At 37.0% G+C, this 23,041-nt stretch overlaps 1 long non-coding RNA gene across 1 annotated transcript; it reads left to right on the plus strand.

Moving 5' to 3' along the window:
• The first annotated feature begins 928 nt into the window (after positions 1-928).
• LOC122169208 lies at positions 929-20,346 on the plus strand. Its single transcript, XR_006171530.1, has 2 exons — positions 929-1,014; positions 18,757-20,346. It is a non-coding gene; the product is annotated as an uncharacterized LOC122169208 (long non-coding RNA).
• The last annotated feature ends 2,695 nt before the right edge of the window (positions 20,347-23,041 follow it).

Below are 23,041 nucleotides of genomic sequence, written 5' to 3' on the forward strand. Positions count from 1 at the left end.
AAAACATGATAAAAAGTAATTATCAAAACAAAGGCAGTAAACTTAAAGCTGTAGAAGGAAAAATTTGAAATCAATACAAAATGTGATGAAATAGAATCTCTAGGGTAGACAACCTTAGCTTCTCTTAATCTCAGTGGTTGATAAGGATCCCTGGAACTGCGTTGGGTATTTTGAGAAAATTGTTGCATAAACAGTCATGTTTAGAGTCTCAAGGCAGTCATTAAGACCACCATCTGATGAATCATTGGAGCATGTTAGGAATAGGGAATTATTCATGCTTAAAGGTGTGACACACTCAAGTTTTACTGGCTCAGGAGCTAATATTTCAGTGGTAGAAAGACAACACAATCATGGCTAGATTTTTTCTTTTGTCCGAAACATAAAATGAAAGTTACTGTCAAGGCAGAATATTGCAATAAGTGAATCACTGGCCTAATCCAATAGATAATTCAAGTTTTTACATTTTCCTTCAATGAACAATTTTTCAGTCTTGTTTTTCCTACTTATGCAGTACACAATGACAAACTGTGAGCCTTATCTCCTGCAGAATCTGTTTGACATCTAAAAATAGAGAAGATGTATCCTCTAGGAGATGTAAATGGTGAGATTTGAACATACAATGAAGATTACCTTTTTTAAACACACAGCATTCTAATTTTTAAGTAGGTGGGGGAGTCATGTCATTCTTCAGCAATGATGTCACTCAGCTTGGAGCCCAAATGTTCTCATTCTTGGCAAGTAACTTTAAACAAAGAATGTATGGTTTTCAAATGTTCTTCAAATTCAGTAAAAAGCATTTATGCAAACAAAAGCTGTTGTTGTGTCTAGAAACTGTTGTTTATCTTTAGAGTGGAGCCATGTTAATAGTTTTAAGATGCTAAAATGTGAGGTCACTGATGCACAAAATAATCAAATTCTGATCATCTTGCTGCATAGTACTGTCATATTGCAACCTGAATTAGGACTACGTGCAAGATAAGGAGAAGATTTGAATGCTGAATCTTCATGCTCTGGGTAAGTTGTGTAAAAATTAGTATCAGAGAAGGCTTTCTATTCTTACTTTTCATGGAAGGTTGGTTTTATCTATGTTTTCTGGAACGTGTAGAGAAAATATTTGTACTAGCTGCATCAATATACAACTGTTCCAATTTGATTAAACTGATATCTTTTCAGGTATCCTGACAGCAAAATACATTGAACAGACATAATGAGTCTTAGTTCAGAGTTGTTATTGTCACCACCCAAATCCATTAAGTTCTCTGCCCCTAACAGCTAATAGATAGAAAAGAAGTGAGGAATGATGAAGAAAACCAAGAACCGTATTAACTTTTTGTAATTTACAAGTCTTCTTATGGGATAAATTCTATGCAACTACTCTGTATACATCAGTTTATCTGGATGGTTTCCCTAATAACTTGGCACTCCTTCGGCTTTTTCAATCATGTTTAGCTGAGTAGAAAAGGTTTCACTGAGAAGTTCTCATGAGTTTGAATGTAGGTAACAAGTTGTTTTCTTTTGCAGGGGGAATTTTTAACAGGTTAAGCTGAAGAAAATTTGCATCTGTATTTGTCTCCAATAAAACTACATGGGGGGAAAAAGAATATAATTTCTTCAGCCATGAGAAACACCCACAGGAGTTTGTATCTTTTTAAACATCTGCTTCAAATAATGACAAGGGAAAAAATGTCAGAAACCAAGTTTAGTTTTGATATTTTAATGTAACTTGTCTTAATATTTATGTAGTGTCCAGGAAAAATGATGAGAAGAAAACAAGAAAGGAAGATTGGAGGAGAAAAGAGAGTTGGCTGTGATTAAAGAGAAGTTTTAAACAGTGGGTAGATACAAGTGGAAACAGTGGATAGATATATAAAGTAGATTTTTCTTTTCCAGATAAAATTTCCATCTGTGTATCGAAACATCTTTTCATCTAAATATCATTGTAACATTCAGTGAAACAAGGGAACATTTGTATGTCAGCTACATACAATAGTGCTGTAAAGCATGACTTCCAGGCTATTTGGATGGCTACCAAGGCAAGTAATGCACAAGTCATTTCTGAAGTAATATACAAACAAAAGTAGATTGTTACATCCCCTGGGTTGATTATCTATTGCTTTCATTTGTTTTTCTATGTTATTAAAGTCTCAAAAGGCCTTAGGTAAAAGAAAGAGAAAGGAAAAACATAAAACACAAAAGGAAGACAAAAAATCTGAAGTAGTAACGGGGAGGGGGGAAGGGGGGAAGGTCAAGTGAATATTATAATACAAATAACAGTTATCCATTGAGAGCAAAAAACTCTTGGTGGGGTAAAATTTGTATTTGCAGAACTAGAAAGTTTTCAATCCTTTTGGGAAGAGTTTAGGGTTTCAGAACGTAGTACTGTTTATGCAGTGTTGTGTTTGTTTGCTTTTTTAATAGACAAAGTTACTAATTCTCTACTCATACTGAATCCATAGCAAGGAACATACATATAAAGTGTAGTTCTTCCAAAGACAGGTATTACGCATTCTTGATTGTGGCATGAGAAGCGGGGTCATTGTTTTTCTATCAGTTCAACTCCCAGCTGCATAAACAATGCCAATAGACTGCAACAGACAGAGGAGGAAAGGTACTATTGTTTAGGAGACAGGCAAGATTGTACTTTTTACTCTGCTGCTGTAATACAGCACTTCTTCCCAGTTGAGGTAGAATATTCAACCTAGATGTGGCTCTGGGCAGCCTAGTATCTTTATCTTTTCCCCTCCTCTTTATGTAGTGAGGATGTATCAAGCTGTAGCCCAATACGTGGTATGAATTTACTGCTGGTAGATAAAGAGCCAGTCTAGTGGTTGGCGACCTTGCACATAGCAAGGGGCTTGAAACTAGATGATCACTGTGGTCCTTTTCAATTCAGACCATTCTATGATTCTGTGATTCCAGACTACTTCGGAATACGAAGAACATACCTAAAACTCATTGGATTCCTTCCTCAGCAATAGTATGGAAGCAGTATCGTTGTTACTACGTGAGGCAGCCATGCAGCAGATGCTACACAACTTGTCATTTAGAAAGGCAGAATTTTCTTTTGTTATCTTCCATCTTATGAAATGATGTTTACTCTGACTTAATGACAGAATCAACGATCTGGTTGTTTATATTCAGTTACAACAGTAAATATAGTAGACCTGTCACATACAAAAGTGTATGATTGCTCATGTCACATTCCAGTTCACATATCTGCTCCCAGTAATTAGAAACTAATAAACTTTCACACAGCGTGATGCCGTATCTGCTTAGCATCAAAGCTGCCAGAATTAACTAAACATCAGTCTGCAGTGCAATTTTTCTGAGAATCTTTGAGGGAACTGCATAGTGCAGTTTACAATGCCAGTTACTAAGTGGATTGCTAATGTTTGTTTTTTTTTGTAAATTATCTGCAAAATAATGATGAATAGTGCTTGCTTCATACATACTTTTGTCTCAACTTTGGAGTCTGAAGAAGTTTTAGCTGTTAGCTTGGCAGCCAAGGCTGAGAAATTGGTATGTTATCTCTCTCACCCAGTACCTCTCGTATCAAAATTCTCTGCCATCTAATTAAGTAGCAAACTTAGATCAGAGATGGTCTTTCTTTATCCAAGTACTTGTCATCACAGGCCTTAATGGAAGTTAATTATGTTTTTGGATATTCATGTGTCTGTTGAATCTGACCCAGGTAGCAAAAATAACTAGGGAATGTACAAGAGATAGACGTGTGGGAGAAGAAGGGAGGGGGAAAAAAAGTATATTACACAATCCATTTTTTCCTGCATATTTTTCTTTTCCTCTCCTCTCCTCTCCTCTCCTCTCTTTTCTTTTTTATAAGCCTTTCCTATTTGCCTTGTAAGACATGTTGTTTACAAGAATTTACCAGCCTAGATAGAAATCAAGCAGGAGCTAAATGCAAAATGTAATTGCTCAAATTCAGTTGGAGTCAAATAGAATAAGTGTGAACAAATGTCAAGCAAGAAATTCTAATATGCCAAGGTAAAAACTGTTTAACTGTTTTGCATATTTGACAGTGTACTGCATACACAATGCTGGCACATTGTCACTTTTCACTAGTTCCCTAAAATGTAACATAACATTAGTGATTCCCAAGGAAGCAGCATGTCACAGTGGGAAGTATCTGCCATCATTTGCCAAGGCAATTCATGATCAGTTACCCCTAATTAGGTTTTTATAGCTGACTTTTCTATTGCCTTGGGAATAGTAGTTACCTGATATTGAAAAGCAGTACTCATACTTGGAGTTACAGTGTTCTTATGGAGAAAGGAGGGATTTTTAATGAGATTCTGAACTTCCAAGGAAATCTTGAGAAGATTCTTCTCTTTTGGAAATGTCTTGAATCTCACAATGGGCACTGAAGAGGCAGGTAAATTATATTTTGAACTAACACAGAAGATAAGCCTGCCGATATGATAGGGTGTGGGGTACTGAATGTCTACTTTTCCATGCAAACAAATCAAACTCACAGCACCTTTCAGTCTAAAGTGATTGCAGTACATTGGAAATTTACCTAATACCCCGCTCCCAACTTGTTTTCTCTGTAGTTGTATATAATTATAACATCTGTTATATTACAATCACTGAAGGGCAAAAAATGATCCACTAACATGCACAACGTCTATTGCAAAAGACCCAGCAATTGCCCCTAAAATATTCTGATTTTCATTTTGTTGCTGTAGTTACCTCTTTTGTCCATGCTGAAGCATACGGTAAGAATGCTGTAATTGTAACATGCTCCCTGCTGTCTTAAGTAGTTTTCACAGCACTGTTTTCAGAGTGTTTGTGAAGTATACCATATGGTTTCCACACTTGAAAGCTGGCCGGACCCTGGTTGTTACCAAAAAATGTGAGCAACATATCTTCACAAACTCACGTTCTTTACTCCATACCTCATAGTTGCATTAAGGGGTAAAGAAGTTTGGCAAAAAATAAACCCCCTTCTGTTCCAGCTTGTCCTCAGTTATCAGAAGAGCTGGGGGTTGCTGGGTTTAGATTCTGAGTGATACCCAATTTGTTGCTGCAAGTCTGATTGCATTTGAATGAAGTATCATGGCTACCCTAAAAGGAGTTTGGCTGTGCTTGAGAACCCTCAAGGCTAGGTTAATGAAGAGTGCTGTTTATTGAAGCAACAGAAGGCAGATTATTTTCATAAAATCATAGAATTGTTTGAATTAGTAGGGACCTTTAAATGTGATCTAATCCAGCTCCCCTGCAACGAACAGGGACCTCTACAGCTAGATCAAGTTGCTCAGAGCTCTTGTATTGCCAGTGATAATATACTGTCTGCAGGGCATGTGCATGTACGAAGAATGTGAATAATACAGCTGACCAGGAACACGTTAAACTATGGAATAACTCAACAGAGGTTTCTAAATTTCCCTAGGATGCACTCAGTATGAGTGTGCAAATCTTACCTACTAGGTGCCCTTCTGGGGAGGAGGAGAAGATTAGCCTATCAACAGATCCCAGAAGTCAGCAATATCCTCCTGACTCACCTGTGGTGTTATCTTCCCCAAATACCTCTTAAGCAATTTTTATACTATTTTCTTTCAGGTGGAGCTTGAGTGACTCCAGTCATACATATCTTTGTTGCAGTTGGTACTGGTGGAAAATGGAAAATTGCCTACTATGGAATCTATCCATTTCATAGTACCACTGAGCTCCTGTCCCTGCCAGGTTAGCACAGGGTCTGGCCCATGATGTCTGCGCTCCATTTCACCCTCCATGCTGTATCTCTTAGAGTATAAACTGCCCAGGTGTTATTAACACCTATGGATGCAGGTGTGTCCTGCTTAGGGAACTGTCATGGAACAGATGCCTTGCATATTCACCATATTCCACCTTGGAGGTTTCCTCAGAGCTGTACCTTTTCTAAAGAAGTGGCCATCTCAATCAGCCACCACCAATTACTCTACATAATCCCATCCTGTGACTGTATTCACTCAGTCTGCACAATATTTAGAAGGAATTGAGGACTGAACTCAAATGGTTCTTGGGCTGCTCTCTGTTTATGGAGGCAGGGAGGAGCACATCATCATTGCTAAAGCTGTAGCAAAACTGCTGGTGTAAACTGAAGATCAGCAAAACCATTTCTTTGCACTGGAAGACGTCATCTTCTAATTGAGCTGGTTGTGCAAGTTTCAGAAGCAAAGAATGGCTCATTCTGCTTTGAGAATCTCTCTTAGTGCACAACAAAGTCTCTTTCCTGTTTTCTTGAACCTGAGTGGAAGTTCAGCTGCACATCTATGCAAGGAAGTCAAATGGTACAAAGCATTCTACTTTCTCGACTTGAGGATTTTACATACAAAAGTAAAAGGTGCAACATACCTTTTCTCCCTGAACATATATGAGCAGGATTAAGTGTGTCTTGTTGAGCTGAATACTGAGCTCGGCTACAACTAGCACAACACTGCTAATTTGCAGCGGATGCTGCCCATGTGTCAATTTCTATTTGACAAAAGTGCTAAAATAGCAAGCAGGATTTTCTGATTTTCTGAACCATTATTATTGGAGAGTAAGAATGCAAAGTCAGTTTTACAATAGACATTGGTCACTGGTAAAGTTTGGCAAGAGTCTGTGTTAAAGTCTACTCAACATACTCATAAATAGCTTAGAAGTGGGGGTGAATAGTGAATGGAAAAAGTTTGTGGAAAATACTCTGCTATTCAAGGAGAACTGAGAGGTCAGTAAAGAACTTATTGAAGCTGAGATGCAAGGTATTAAAATGACAGTTGAAATTCAGGGTAGAAAGATGTCAAGTGATACACACAGTGAAAACAAACGGAGTCATGTATAAAATTGAACCAGCTGTTACCACTCAAGAGCAAGATTCTGAGGTTATGATCTTTAGTTTCATGAAAGCATTGATTCATTGCTCAATGACATTCAAAAAAATAAATCAACTGTTAGGCATTTCCAGAACTGAAAACAAAACAGAACACCATTGTACCACCCTCAGCATCTATAGTTCATCCGTGTTTTAAATGCTGTGCAAGTTCAGATCTCTTGATCTTCAAAAGGAGGATATTAACTGGAAAAAGGTTCAAAAGAAGGCAAAAATGGTGTTGAAAATACGGAACAGTTTTTACCGAAGGGATGTATTAGGAGACTAAGCATTTTTAACTTGGAAAAGAATGACACAGGAGGCTGATGATATAAATTTATATAATCCTGAGTTTCATGGAGACTCTCTATGGGGATGAGATATTCACTGTCTGCAGTCAAGAGCAAAGGTTAAATAGACTAAGATATCTAAGCATTGCATGTGCTCAACATTTATGTGTATTTTAAGGGAGAGCGGACAAACACATTGTAGAGAAACCCACTGAAGTTTACTAAGCAGAAACATTCTATTAAGCTCAGGAAGGACTGTGACTTGAATATAATCGAAGGTTGAGAGACTATTATTAAGGGAAATTAAAGTCTGCTCTGTTGCTCTTACTACTCTTCTCTGAGAATCCAGGTATGGCTGCTGTTAGAGAAAAGATACTAGGTAAAGTTTACCTTTGGTTTGAATCCATAGATGCATTTCTTCTGCTCAGCTCCAGATGCTGAATGCTTGTGCGGGGAATATATGAAGCACAAACAATGTTTCTCTTTTCAAAAACAGCAAAGATAGATGATACCTAATTAGAACGATAGGCATAAAATCATAGAATCAGAATGGTTTTGTTTGGAAGAGACCTGTAAGGTCATCTAGTTCCAAGCCCCTGCTATAGGCAGGGACATCTCCCACTAGACCAGGTTGCTCAAAGCCCCATCCAGCCTGGCTTTGAACGCTTCTAGGGAGGAGACATCCACAACCTCAATGGGCAACCTGTTCTGGTGTCTCACCACCCTCACAGTAAAGAATTTCTTTCTAATATCTGGTCTAAATCTACCCTCTTCCAGTTTAAAGCAATTTCCCCTTGTCTTGTCACTACACGGCCTTATAAAAAGTCCCCCCCCCCACAGCTTTCCTGGAGGCTCCCTTCAGGTACTCAAATGCTGCTATAAGGTCCCCCCAGAGCCTTCTCTTCTCCAGGCTGTATAGCTCCAACTCTCTCAGCCTGTCCTTGTAGGGGAGGTGCTTTAACCCTCTGATCATATTTGTGGCCCTACTCTGGACCTGTTCCAACAGCTCCCTGTCCTTCTCGTGTTGAGGGCCCCAGAACTGGATGCAGTATTCCAGGTGGGGTCTCACGAGAGCAGAGTAGAGGGGCAGAGTCACTTCCCTCGACCTGCTGGTCATGTTTCTCTTGATGAAACCCAGGATACTGTTGGCTTTCTGATCTTTAAGTGCCTTATTGCTGGTGCATGTTGAGACTTTCGTCTACCAACACTCACAAATCCTTCTCTTCTGGGCTGCTCTCAAGCCATTCTCTGCTCATCCTGTATTTATGCTTGTGCTATTCTATGTTACTAGGCTATATAGGTATCAAAGAAGGAACTTGGAGCTGATGTCAGGGAGCCTGTCTTCCCAATGTGACTGAATTGCAATCAGGCGTATATACTTCATTGTATCTTACGTCCTTGAGAACTTGGGCATAAAATATCACACAAACAAATGAGTGAGTTATGATTCCAATAAAGTTATGTTGACATCTGCACTTTAGTTAACTGTTCCATCAATGTGCTATCTTGTTTATTCAAGTACAACAGTGCTCTCTGCTTTTGCTGACTCACTGAGACTCTTACAACACTTCAGAATGTGTAACCCTTGGAATATCTTTTTTTTTCTAAAAAATCAACTGTTTTTCTCTGTTCAGCTAATACTCAACAAAAAATTATGTGGTTCCTTAATGAATATATTTTTTAAAACCTCAAACTAAACAGTCTAAGATCTAGAAGAATATTATTGTCCAAGATCATATTAATGCTTTCAAATATTTCTTCTGAGAATTTATGTATGAATGAACATTCCCAGAGCATATGCATTAGATTAACAGCCAGTCCACCACAGCTACAGTGCTTTATACACAGTTCTTTAATGAATTCCAGGGATTTCAGAAGAGTATATTTCACAGTGTTAACTTCAGCTTAATGCTATTATAGCAATTAATCCTTTTTTATTCAACTTTATGAGATTTATGCAAGTTTAGGACTTTAAAGATAACATTATTGTATTAGCATAAATCTACAAATGAAGGGATAAGTAGTCAAGAAAAATCTGGTAATTCGCTGTCTATCCAGATGCTACCACACTGCTAATCATTAGCATGCCCGAGTTCATCATTAAGTAAATTTTCTAGTTAGCACACTAGGACTCTGAATTACACCTAAGACTGTTACTGACTAATTAGAAAATGAATATATGTATTTTATATACATACCTAGTATATCTAGCAATCCAGTACAAGATTACTGATAAAATCCAGAATTTGTTTTCTACATCAAGGTATTTTGGTTGCAGTGTATTTTAATCCTCAGTGATAATAATATTGTATGGGGCAGCACATTAGTTCATAATGTCAGATACATGTGCAATATAACAATGTGAGGTGGCAGACAACAGCTTGTTTCTTGATCTACACATCTAGTACATAATAAAGTGCAGAAAATCAAGATTTTTTTAGTCGAAATATGAGAGCATTTCTAAAGTTTTGAATGAAGGAAAAACTAGCTGAGAATTTTCCTACCATTTCAGTATGTCCAAGAGTTGAGTCAACTCTAGAAATACAAGCAATTTAGATAATCATTTTGTTCTTTTGATTTTTTCTTTTTCTCTTGTCTTAACAAATAATTTTGTTAGCCAGTGTTCTTGGTAGCATCTAGCAAATTTAATCTGCTAGCATATTACTTCAATCGTAAGACCATAAGACAGAGTGCGTCAGTTACTCCATATTGGCATTCATTGAGGAAGATCCTTAATGCAGTTTGTCACATTAAATGAGGGTTGTCTTGTTCAATTAAGAGCATATTTCAGGTACTTAAGCTCATGTTCAAATTCCTTGCAGCATGGAGATTTATTTCTTGAAGTAATGCATGCCACTTTTGACATAACCACTTTCTGTTTTGCCAGCAGATTATATGTGTCTGGATCTGGGCAAATTGCCCAAAATCATCTGCTTTATTGTCCTTCTCTTATTTAAAATTTGCTCTTAGTACATCAGAGGGTTTAGCACAGGCAAATCTGTGGTAGTATGGGCAAAACATAGTACATTTATTTTTCCTGTTACACAGGAAAGACAAATTTGCTGTTTGAAAGGAGACAGAACATAATACAAAAAGTTGCATTAAAATTACTTAAGGATTTTAAAGGTTTTTAATTTCTCCCTTAGGCCAAGTAAAAGCCTGCTGGACTTTTATAGACATGTGACAGTAACTGTGGTGGAAGGAAAGGCCATGAATTGTAGTGCAGCAGAAGTACATAAGTCACTCCGAAAGTAATGCTTACTATTTATTTCCACAGAAGCTACAACAGATACAAAGAGCAGAAGAACACCATTTGATAAAGCAGATTCTCAGCTACAAAATGCTTGTTTTGGTGGGAAGGTTCAACTCTACTGCCATAGCTCCAATATCCGCCTCTGATATCGTGGGCTAAAATAATAAAACAGGAGGCAGTGCTTTCAGGGCATCTCTCATATAATGAACTAAGTATAATAGAAAGAACATGAAATTAAGAGTAAAGAGATTTTGCACATTAATAAATAGCATCCAAGAATAGCATATACATGGTTGATTATTATATGAGTACATACCAACTGCCTGTTAGTTTTCATTTCCTCTGAAGAACAGATTATGGCTAAATTTGTCTCTGCAGTGTGAGGTATTTCACATAACTTGGATTGATTCCTGTTTCCCAGGAAGTCAAGTAGACGTTTGCCACAGGATTCAATGGACCTAACTCTTGCCTGAATGCTGATATAGTCATTTGAGGCAAAAAAAGAAAATGCAAGAAAAAAAAGCACCATTATTGTGTCTTACTTGCACTTAGCACCAGTGCTAATGACTAACATGAGATATAGGACAAAGGAAATAAGCCTCACATGACACTGATATTTGGAGCATGTCAGACTTCATATGTTCCATTATATTGTTACATTGCATTGTAGAAAAAATCTCTGTAAATGTAAAATTGATGTTTTTAATTGGCGCAAATGCTACTTTCTTATTCAGTTAAATAATTAGAATGGCTAACACAAACTTTATGAAAAGCTGGTAAGAGTTTTTGGCTGAATTTAGTGGACTTCAGACAAAGCTTATGAGTAAACATACAAAACTGTCTTTATTGTTTGTAATTAGATGCTTTTATTTTTTACAACACTAGATTTCAAATGGACTGTGGTCTATTTTAACTCTGTGGGCAGGAAATACTTGTGTTGATTACATTAGTGGATCTGTAAAGTAGTTTGCTTGGTCCTTCAATCATTGAAATTAATGGCAAAATTCCTGCTGATTCCAGCAGCAAAACTGGTTTGCATCTTAAGTAACCACTCCGTCTACTCTCCATCCCCTCCCCAAATATCTTGTTTATTATAGATGTATTTTTAAATGATCTTTACAGATTGAACTACAGAAAGAACTCTTTCAATTTCAATTTATTTTTTAAAAGTCAAAAGTTAAGAAACAGGTTGCTTGAAATGAGAAACAAAATAATTTGATTAATGGCTTTTTTTCTCAGTTCGTGCATGAATGGAAAGGAGATGTTAATGGGATATATAGTATATTGTGAACACAGCATTTAGAAAAATCTGTATTACTGTAATTTTCCTACTTAGATCCTTATTTTGTGTTTTGCACGGTACCAGCTAAAGCTTGTTATTATCATGCGTACTGAATGAAAGAGACTAGGGAAATAGGAAGTTGTCAGATCCCATATGATGAATTGTATCTTCAGGCATTTCTGTTTAAATCTCCCTGCTAACCTGTTACCAATTAGTGACATCTGGGACCAGATTTCTTTCATTTAAAGCAGAGGCTTTTAGAAGTTTTGCCTCTTAAAAAAAAAAGGCATAAAAAAGAAGATGGGAAGTGTAATAACAGAAGCAACTTTAAATCCAAGTCCTTGGATTTAATACACAATATCAGTATACAGTATCAGAAGCTATATCAGAATATTTTTTAAGTATCACAGCTGAGTCCAGTGCTTTACACCATGGTGTATGAAAGGTCTGACTTTGGCTAGGATTTCTTTAAAACCCTTTTTAACATCGTTTTATTTTATTTTATTTTACTTTACTTTATTTTATTTTATTTTATTTTATTTTATTTTCTACAGATATGAACTGGAATATCTTTGTAGAAACTCTAGTAAAATTTCTATCTTGCATATAGAAATTTAGAAAGAGTTTGGGTACTTACCTCCTTTCCCAAGAGTTGGAAATCCTCTTGTATTGTAAGTTGGCACAGTTCATTTGAAACGAGTGCAGCCATAAGGATTTACACAGTTGAGAATCTTGGCGTGCATATACTTATATTGCCTTCACATTGTTGGTGCTAATACCACTTGTGCTTTTCTTCACACCATATATGATTTTTTAGACTAAGCATCTGTTGTCTTTCAATGAAATTATGGCAAGAGTGAAGGAGTCCAGAGGCAAAAACATCTAATTTGCTGAAATATACAAGTGATCTTTTATACATGAAATCTTGCTTTTGAGAGCATTAACCTCTCTTGCCTTTCAGCTGAAACACAGGAAGTTAAAACTTGAATAGAAGAAGTTCCATACAAACATGTAGAAGAACTTCTTTACAGTAAGGGTGACAGAGTACTGGAACAGGTTGCCTAAAGGGGTTGTGGAGTCTTCTTCTATGGAGATATTCAAGACCTGACTGCACACTTACCTGTGTGACCTCTTGCAGGGTACCTGCTTTAGCTAAGGGTATGAATGCGATGATCCTTTGAGGTCCCTTCCTACCCCTGCAATTCTGTGATTCCGTGATATGTTGAACCAAAGACTAGACAAATGTAAAAATACAGATGCATAAATACACAAACATGCAAAAAAGTAAATGCTCAAACTTAGCAATTCTGTGGTAATAATATAAGTAAATTCAAGTAAATTATTTTTTGGTGTTCCAGAAAGTAGATACACTTTTCTTGTGATAGCTAAGAGTGCTTAAGTAATTGGTTGCATATATGTAGTATACATGCTGTAATGACAGATACAATCCCACACTGCAAAGGAAATGCCAGGCCAGTGTCAGATGTGCAGTGGAAAACAGCAAAACATTATACTTTTGACTCCATTGAAATATAGAAGGCAACACCACGAAAATGCCTCCAAATAATATACAACTTGGGTGGGATATGGTAATGCCAAAGTCCAAATTAGTACTCACAAACTAAGCAAAACATGAGCCAGACTCAGAGCCTACTCACACTGGCTATTTTCTTTTAAATAAAAAGAAGTAAAAATTTTGAAGAATGTCATGTGGGAGGACAGACATAGGTGGGCAGACACAGATCACTGTGCGTGTTCAGGTACATAGGCTGTGCAAGGCCCTTGTAGCCAGCTGCTGTGTATGTTGTTCAGCTGTGGCAGTTAGTAAGAAAGAGGATGTAAACAAAACTTTTTTTTACATCTCTCTGAACAGAACTGAGGAACTTTAAAGTGAATTTATTAGTCGGTGTCTCACAAAAGCACAGTAACCATGGAATTCCATAGTTATGTAACAGCCAAAGCGTTCAATAAAATGACTGCAAAGAAGAAAATTGCAAACAAAACGAACAAATAAAAACGATAAAAAAATACCAGGTAGGAAATACTTGAAATGCATGAAAAACACAACTGTTTTGTCATTCTTGGGCAGTATTTGTAGATCATTGTTACAGATGGTTCCTCAAAATGAGAGAAACTTCCTCTAAAATCCACATTAGTCTAAAATAATAATAATTCTAGAAAGAAGTGCTTTAATTTTCTCCCATCATTAAATGCCTGGACTTAAAGGTCATACAAGAATGAAGACCGTGGAAAAACATTTAGAAAATACTGTAAATACTCAGAATATGCTCAAAAGAGCCCAAAACAGCAAAACATGCTGAAAGCAGTATAAAGGTGTTAAAGTCTTCCCAATAAATACTTTTGGGCCTTGCTAACCTGCTAGCATAAATAGTGACACTTGTGTATAGTCACAGTTCAGTCCCCTGTCCAGCCTGGCTGTGCTCTAGGAGCTGTCATGTCTTTCAAACAACACAGTTATGTCATTAGTCTCCCATCTGAAACGCTCACAGGCTGATGATAAGCTGTCAGCAACTACAAGAGCTTAAGGCTTGATCATTTTAACTGGCAGCTAAGACAAATATTACGTATATTGTAAGAGGAAGAGCCATGCAAGAGAGAAAAAAAGACAGATGAAAGGAATTCTTTAGGCTGTTATCAAAGTTTTCTGCACTTGCTATTTATTTAAAGCACATTATTACTATTATTAGTTATTATTTATAGCAAGACAATATCTAGAGGTCTGTCTCACACATGGGATCCCTCAGTGCCATATATTCTAGCAGCATAAAGCTGATGTCTGTGTAATCAAGTAAGGGAATAACTGTGCTATGTACATATGTGCCTGAAATTTAGCTAACAATGAGCAATAGTTCCAATGATGTGACAGCCTGGTATTAAAATAAAAACTAGCAACCTGTATAGCTCCCTGAAACCTATGTGTCTTTGCTCTCGTAATTAGCTCTACTGCATAGATTAAAGTTAACAGGACATTTTCAGAGAGTTTCAGGGTGTCGGTTGGTGGGAGATGAGTGAATTGCAATTGAATTGCAAATATATATATATACATATATAGTTATATTTGCATTTTTGTTTCCATTTTCTTTCTCTGTCTCCGTAAATATCTTTCATCTCAACTCATGAGTTGTATTTTGTTTCCAGTTCTCTCCCTCATTCCTATGGGTGGAGTGTGAGTGCATCTCCTTAGATTCTAAATATCAAAGAGACTATCGAATTAACACCTTTTCTAAATCTAAATTCATTTTTAGACACAAAGGCAATGCTGACATTATTATTCATAACTTCTCCAAAACTGAGTGAAAAATCATTAGTAGCTCCATTAGGAATTTGTTACTAGTAAATGAACAGGAAAACAGGAGAGCTTGTGCTGACATTTCTAGTAAGGGTGGCTTCTCTAAAGGAGAAAATAGCTCACTGTAACAACAAATGGGCTTCAAACTGCATGAGCTGTCAAGAGGTCCAGAAGGAGGCACTAGGAGTATGCACATGAAAACAGTTCTTTTGACCCTTGATGGATTGTGGCTAATGCTAACTTTTAAGTAGCATTTGAGAAATAGTAGTGAAAGATTGCAGTTCCCAACATAGCATTACAAAACGAAAAGCATGACAGCTTCTCTGATTAGGACACTTTGTATAACCCCAGTCAGTAAAGAATGTAACAGCTGTAATTTTAGGTGTGTGAATAACCTCACTGAAATTAATAACATCATTAACAATGGATCACTTTGCTATATTAAAATCAGACTGTATACTATCTCTTACAGTATTCAAGTAGCAATACAGTTTATTTCTGCAATGGTTATTTGCAAACTTAAAGCTATTCTTAGCTTTGCTGTTTTGAGATAACATTTTTAGAGAACAGCAGTACATTTAACACTCATTGGAAAATTCTTCAGAGTTCAAAAGAAAAATCTGTTTAAGCAGCTACAAAGACTGCAGAGAAACACAGACATTTTTTTCAATGTGAAATGTCCTCAGTATATCATTCTGGGGCCCCCAAAACAAGAACAATATAGAGCTGTTGGAGCAGGTCCAGAGGAGGGCTACACAGATGGTCATAGAGCTGAAGCACCTCTCCTACTAGGACAGGCTGAGAGAGTGGGGCTATACAGCCTGGAGAAGACAAGGCTCTGGGGGGACCTCATAATGGCCTTCCAGTACCTGAAGGGGGCCTACAGGAAAGCTGGGAAGGGACTTTTCATGAAGGCAGGTAGCAATAAGATGAGGGGAAATTGTTTTAAACTGGAAGTGGGTAGATTTAGGCCAGATATTAGAAAGAAATTCTTTACTGTGATGGTGGTAGTCCAGTGAGGTTGTGAATGCCCCCTCTCTGGAAGCATTCAAAGCCAGGCTGGATAGGGCTGTGAGCAATCTGGTCCAGAGGGAGGTGTCTCTGTCTATAGCAGAGGGTTGGAATTAGATGATCTTACAAGCCTCTTCCAACCTAAACCACTCCAAGATTCTGTGATTCTGGAGAATTTTAATGGTTGGATTTTTAGAGGTTTTTTTGCTGTATGACTATATTGCTATGCTTTCTTTCATCTGCTGAATGCAGAGATTCTTGTTGTCTGGTTATTGTTCAGTACCCGGTTTTCAGTCTTTGTGTTGTAATTAGGGGATGGGCAGAAATGAGTTGTGCATAATGCCTTTCGATTATGGATCATAATGCCACCAAACCATTCATTATAAATAAAGTTTATTTCAGTAGCATAATATGCAGTAAAAGGTCATGTGATAGATATTAATGCCCTATCTTCACTGAATGGAACAAATACAATAGCATTGACTTCTGGTATTTCTGCTGCTTGGTGGAACAGATCTGAGGAGTAAGGCATGTTATAAGGAGTAACTAAATGAATGTAAAAACTTCAGTAGATTACTGAAGTAGATCTGAGTCTTTGGTGGATGATGCAGAAGTGTTATATGCGTATCTTTGTGTGCTATGTCTTAGAAGTTTGGGGTTTTTTTCCCTTCAGATCACAAAGTCATCTTTATATTGTGATGAGAATAAACAAGCTGAAACATACCAAGTGTAGTAATGAATAGTCTGGTGTGAACACAATTAAATTATCCCTAATTTTGATAGCTTTAGGAGAGATGAAAATAACACAGTAATGCATCACCAAATTCTGAGTATTGTAAGTGTATTTATGGTAAAATGCCAGACCTGAGGGCAAAACCTTTCATCAGTGTACACTTAACAACATGAGTTTTCTGTAAATGAGAATTACTTTTACATTTCTATACAAGCAAAACTGTCATTGAAACCTTCAGGAGATATGACTATGTAGGTGCTTTCACTTATAAAGTGAAATAGTCATATCTCCTGAAGACTTATAAAGTGAGAAGGTATGTTTTACTCCAGGGTATAATTCCAGGGAAAATTTATGACACTAATTTTGTCTTATGGATTTGGCAAATTCTCAAGAACAGCCTTAGTAATTGTGCAAGGTCTGTTCAGCTTGTAAGCAGTCTGAATCAGAGTCTTAATTATGGCAGGTCAGTTTCAGAGGCAGTCTTGATTTTTGCTATAGGGAAGAGTTAACAGCAGTACTGGCCCACTGAAGTCAGTGGGAATGTTGCCAATGATTTCCATAGAGCCAAGATTTCATTTGTCTTTAGCAGAGCTCTTAAATACAGTATATAGCATAAACTAAAGAAAAAAAAAAGGAAAGCTGAAAATAAGGAAACGTCTTCTGGATTCATGGTAATGATTCTGTAAGTGATTTTCTTACCAGATTTTTCTTTATAAGAGCTAAGACAATTTATATACCCTCAAATACACAGTTAATGACACCTTCTTAATGAGGAATCTAAAATCTTAGAATAATACTATTTTTTGACTTGCAATGAAGCTATTACTTACATGCATAAGTTAGATTGTTGTAATGAGTGGCCTGTATGTTTGTGGAACTTTTCAGAAATAAAATTATGGAATAACAATCCAAGCAAATGTATGTACCTACTATTCAGCTGGAAATTTGGCTGTGTCTGTACATTTCTAAGTTTAGAGAAAAGAATATGAAGGCTATGTTGAACACTAACATTACTCCTATATAGATGACTGTGTACAATATAATGCTTTTCAATAAGAGAAATAGAATCTAAGCTAACGTTGGCTTGAATCAACTTCACATCACATGCATGTGAACTTAATGGCTCACAGTTGCTAGTTAATAACAGCTAAGTTAGCAAGTTTGTAATAGCTAACTGTAACATAAGCTGCACCTTATGCAGCTTGCTGAATTTTATGGAGCTCAGAATGTTTTACAGGTCATGTTATTCTTATAGATAAAATGAAGCACAGGATTGTGAAGTATATTGCTAAAAGACGTCTTATAAGCCACAGAAAAAGCTGGAAGCAGAGCCTATATTAAAGACTGCTCACATGTGTTATTTACCAGGCCATGTTTCTTCCAGAAAATTATTTATTGAATAGTTGGGTATTGCAAGGTGTGTGTGGGGGTTATGTTTTGAGAGGAGACTGAGCATGGCTTTTCTACTTCCTTTTAGAGTAAGCTGCTGCTGTCTGTATGTCACATCCTCCTTCTGTACATTGCACTGGTGACAGTTCTTTCCTCTAGCTGGAATATCTCACTGATCCAGTTCCAAAGTGTGACTAGATCTAAGAACAATTGTGAGATTATAGTCAGAAGAATTAAGTAGAAGAGCGAGAGAAAATAGTTTGCTGGAATAAACAGGCAGTACAGGGCTGGTTGCTTAGATCTCATTTTCAAATGGAGCCTCAGTTCTACTGCTAGGTCTACTTTGAAAACTCAGCAAGGACCTAATATGGGAACATCACAGTAGTCGCTGGCAGATAGAAAACTCAATTTTAATGCAAAGCTAAAAATAAATTACAGTACTCCTCCAAAGATTCTGGGATAATCTCCATATCCGCATAGGCTGCTCCTAATACTGTAGTATATACAGTTGAAAATGTCTATCCTGATTACTGTGAACCGTAGGGTACATGTAGCATGGGATAGTTTAACCTAGTAGTTATTCATTAGTTATTCATTTCATGGGTCTAATCTGTTGGTTTTTGTTTTTCATTCTTTTACAGCTGCTACCATCTGCTGAAAGACAACAAAGTGTAGTGGAAGATGGTGGGAAGGTTCAACCTCTACTGCCATATAACCAATGTCCACCTCAGACATTGCGGGCCAGCATAATAAAATAGGAGGCGCTACTTTTGGAGCAGCCCTCATGAAATCAGGCCACCAAGGATGATCTCGGCTTCCTGAGACAAAGACATCGCAGCACAAGTCTGTAAAGTCTATAATGTGGCAGACAAGTAAATGAAGTTTGGGATTCTCTGTTTAGGAATCCAAGGCTAAGGAAAAGGAACAGACACAGTCTACGAAGCTAAAGGAAGAGGAGGAAACCCAATATTCATTAACTTGTTGCAGAATTTTATGAACATTAATGCTCTTTTCTGTTGACTGGCTGCTTACATTATCCTGAGTTTAAATCTCAGTCTTTATTGGTAAGATAAAGGTTTTCTGGCAGGACTGTGACTGTTTGCAGATGGATCTCTTTTTCCCTTCTTAGACTTATCAAAAAAACATTCATAGTAAACACAGCAAATTCATAAAATAATGAAGTAGCGATGAAAGAAATAAACTTTAAGTGACCACGAGGAAATGTAGAAAACTGCATGTCCCTGATTTTGAGCTGTTAATTATTCTGGAATTTTATTTATGAAAATCTGGAGTGTCTTGTATTCACTTGTGTATTTTCTCCTTTTCAAAGATCACTTGGTCACATACTTGGATATTGCTTTTGTTTTACAGGGATGGAGCTCAGATTTATCAGAGATGTCAGAAAGGGAAATGGCTTTTTGCCAGAATAGCCATTTGCTTTATTGATGGCTTTTCCCCAACCTTTATAATGCTATTTTATTTTTGTTTGAACAATGAAACTAACTACTGGCACAGATGCTGATAGGCAAATTTAAGTCACCCTCCAACAGACTGCAGTAAAAATAATGACTGATCCATGCTGTTAGATTTCTGTAGGCCCCAGGCAGAATCTAAGGCAGATACCGTTGTCCCCTCCATATATGCATGACTCACATTGCTCTACATCTTATGTAAACTGAGCCCAGCCTTCCTAAGCCTCAGGTCCTGGCCTTGACTGTTCACACAGAAGACTAGCTCTTCCTGGAGTGACAGAGAGTCTAGAAGGGGGAAGGAAATTTATGGAATGGGGGAGATCTGAGAGACTGCAAGGATGAATCCCTAGAAGGAGAGCCAGGAAATACCTCATGAATGTCAGACTGACTTATTTCCGAATCCTACAAGGAATGCCACAAGGGAAATGACATGAATCATCAAACGATTCCTTATCCCTCAATAAGCTCTTCCTCGTCTTTGAAGAAGTTGTGATAATAGAAAGCCATTATCTCTTTTGAGTGTCCAAGATAGCCATATATGTTTTTCTCAATCAGACAGAAAATAGAAAGTAGGCAGCTTGCAAAATGGATATCAACTCAAAAATGGGTAAAAACTCAAAATATTTAGAAGAAATTATGTTGAAAAAGACTCAGGGTTGAATCTCAGTCTGGAATATTAAAGAAAAAAAAAAAAAAGTTGAATTCTGCTTCAATATTAACAAACTAATCCACACAAAGAAGAAAAAAATGTTGTCAGATCAATCTAGCAGTGAAAGGGTTTGTCAGCGTGAGGAAAGCTCTATGAACTATCCTCTCATGTATTTGAGCTATAGAGAAAAACTACACTCCCTGGTTCAGATGCAAGCATCTGTATTGCTACCGATATGGTGTAAGTGGCTTGGGCCATAGGAATTCATATTATTTTACATATATGTTTATATACGGTATACCTATACATTTGTATAAAGAGCAGTTCAATTTTAGGATGGTTAAAAATTTCATCTGACATTGCAATTATTCTGGAAAGATTCCTGAGCCAGATTAGCTGCAGGATGCCATTCTAAATCAAATGGGATATGGGATGGTGTCCAGGTCAGCCTTCTTGACGCAGCTGGAAGCACAGTTTAGGAAACAGAGCAGGCTCCCAAGCATTTTGTCTTCCCTTGCTCATCTAGGGCCTGGCACAGTTCAGACCAGTATCTGTTTGGTATGGATAATCAGTAGTCTTGATTTTGAGGAGCATATGGCTTGGGGTACAAACTGGCTTATCTAAAAGGAGATTTATTACAAGCTAATCCCTAGCAAGTGATATGAATTGTCCACAAGATGCATTATCTGGTTATTTTGATGGTCACTTAGGATGCACAAAGCATTGAACACATAGTGATGGAGTGATGGTAACTTCACCACGAGTACAAGCCCAGATATCTATCAAGAATTTAACTAGATTGATATAGTTCGAAATAACAAATAAATTGTCATCTGTGATGACACTAACAATTTTGAAAGATAACTTAGAATTGTGCATTCATTTCTGAAGATTTTGATGTGGATTTTCTGGAAAAGGTGTGTTGTATTTCAATCAGAGATATTAATGCCCACCAGGACAGGCAAGAAAATCAGAACGGTGCCCATAAACCTCAAAAAATCAGTTTCCAGTATTCAGTTGCTAAAAAATACACATAGGCCAAATTTCCAGTGTTAAAATGATTATTTGACACAGTTATTTCCATGTCTTTCGCAAAAAGAAAGCTTTATTATTACAATTATATTTTAATATAAGATTTAGGTAGTGTTTTCTTCAGCAAAGAAACTGAACGCCAGTTATACTTCACACATACCAATGGTTGGAACTAATTTGCATGGATCATCTGTACTCCAATAACTATGGATTGATTTACTATAGAGTATGGGGTCTTATTTTAATGCTGGGAGATAGACTCCATGGACTTCGCTTGATCACTGTGCATTCAAAGCAGTGAGTAGACTATTATTCTTTTTAAGAAAGAAAAATAGGCCTTTTTATGCCTCTTTAGTTTAGTGTATTTCCTTAATGAGAAGAAAACATTGCTTCTTTTTTTTTCCACTGGGGCCAAGAAGTTTTCCTTCATTAAGAATGGATAGATTTAATTTCTAGGTACATCTATTTTCTTCCCTGCAGCAGGGAAGATAGAAAAATTTCCTTTTGATTTTCTCACAGCTTCTGGACAAATGAGAGGAGGGCAAAAAGAAAGCAGGATGTCAGAGCTGTAGTAAACCAAAAAGGCTGGGAAAATGGGTTCAGCAGGCCTTACAAAGGCTTTTTAAAGCCACTTCAAGAACTGCTGTTCCCATGAAACTAAGTAGAAAAATGACAACTGTGAACCTGTGCCATAGATGGTAATGGATTTGTTGGAGCAAATTGAAATTCTTTGTCATTCTTCTCAATTGTATCTACTCGCAACAAGACCCTTGGAAATGACTTATGCAATGATTTGTTACACTGTCACTACACATTTATCTGAGCTCTTGCAAATGATTTTTATTCTTCTGAAGTAAAAATAAAATCCTAATTAAAGAATTTGTTTGTTTTAAAAGCTACACAAAGGATTACAAGGCTTTTGCAAACAGATGTAAGAAAAAAAATGTGGTTGTGCATAATGTTCTCTCTCACAAGCTCTTACTTTCCATGGACTTCCAGGAGCTTTGAACTGAGCACCAAGTGCATGGCTTAGCTCACTAAAAAGCCTGGGGTCAGTAATTAGAATCACATGTACTTGAAGCCACTGAATCTGATTGTAGGTGAGAGTGCCAATTTACACTGGAGATATGTATTAATATGAAAAAGAAAAAGGCAATCAAGAGCTACTATCCAGATCTTCAGAAGGCCATAGCTGTGAGGCTTTCTAGAAATATTTCTTAAATTCTCAGTTGAGTTTGCCTCATTCCTGGTAAACAACTTGTGGCAGCAAACTAAGCAGGAAGAAGGAATTCTTACTCTACAGATGATGTTAATCAGGATAAGCCCGTGTGTGGACTAGCTTTTATGTGTGACTTTATATTGCTTCAGTAAAACTGGTGAACTTCTTTATATTCATCTTTTATCAGGTTTAAAGTAATGTGAAATAAGCCACCGTAGAATTGCCTCTAGGTTTTCAATGAGGAGACACTGCTGCTCTGGTTAAGCTGGTGCAAAATTTAGACAAGGTGTGATTTTTGTTAGTTGCCTCTTGCAGCTGTCTGATGTGTTAAAAACTGCAGCTGGGAGGTTGTGAGGAAACTGCCTAAGTCCCACTATAACTGGTGCAAGAAGATTTGAAAACAGGGCATTTAAAAAAGAGACAGAAATAAACAGGCATGTGTAGAAAAGGGAAGCAAAATACTCCTGAACAACATCAGTCCTCCATCCTTCCTCAGCTTTTTTAAACTGTCCCCTACAAACAAAATAGGGGAGGAAAAAAAAAAAAAAAAAAAA

This window comes from Centrocercus urophasianus, unplaced genomic scaffold, assembly GCF_019232065.1.
Source record: "Centrocercus urophasianus isolate 14NV4802_14NV808 unplaced genomic scaffold, USGS_Curo_1.0 seq_5, whole genome shotgun sequence".
In the NCBI taxonomy this organism is placed as follows: Eukaryota; Metazoa; Chordata; class Aves; order Galliformes; family Phasianidae; genus Centrocercus; species Centrocercus urophasianus.